This window comes from Hylobates moloch, unplaced genomic scaffold (genome assembly GCF_009828535.3).
Source record: "Hylobates moloch isolate HMO894 unplaced genomic scaffold, HMol_V3 SCAFFOLD_8, whole genome shotgun sequence".
Classification (NCBI taxonomy): Eukaryota; Metazoa; Chordata; class Mammalia; order Primates; family Hylobatidae; genus Hylobates; species Hylobates moloch.
The window spans coordinates 47136532-47137384 of NW_026652283.1; positions in this window are offsets into that span (position 1 = coordinate 47136532).

Below are 853 nucleotides of genomic sequence, written 5' to 3' on the forward strand. Positions count from 1 at the left end.
TTCTTTTAAGACAGGATCTTGCTCTGTCGCCCAGGCTGGAGTGTGGTGGTGAGATCTCGGCTCACTGCAACTTCCACCTCTTGATTCTGAGGTGATTCTCCTGCCTTAGCCTCTGGAATAGCTAGGATTACAGGGGCACACCACCACACCCAACTAATTTTTTATTTTTAGTAGAGACAGGGGTCTTACCATGTTGGCCATGCTGGTCTCGAACTCCTGACCTTAAGTGATCTGCCTGCCTTGGCCTCCCAACATGCTGGGATTACAGGCATGAGCCACCGCACCCAGCCAAGTCTCTTAATTTTATTTATTTATTTTTTTAGACAGAGTCTCTGTCACCCAGGCTGAGTGCAATGGCGTGATCTCGGCTCACTGCAACCTCTGCCTCCTGGGTTCAAGCGATTCTCCTGCCTCAGCCTCCTGAGTAGCTGGGATCACAGGTGCCCACCACCGCGCCCGGCTAATTTTTGTAATTTTTAGTAGAGACAGGGTTTCGCCATATTGACCAGGTTGGTTTCGAACTCCTGACCTCAGGTGATCCACCCACCTCGGTCTCCCAAAGTGCTGCGATTACAGGTGTGAGCCACCGCGCCCGGCCAAATCTCTTAACTTCTAAGATTCCACTTTTATCCTTTTCTTAATTTCTTACAATTTTCTTTTTGTTATTTATTTATTTATTTATTTGGAAACAGAGTCTTACTCTGATGTCTAGGCTGAAGGGCAGTGGCATGATCTTGACTCTCTGCAGTCTCTGCCTTCCAGGCTCAAGCCATCCTCCCACCTCAGCCACCCGAGTAGCTGGGACTACAGGTGCGTGCCACCATGCCTGGCTAATTTTTGTGGGTTTTTTTTT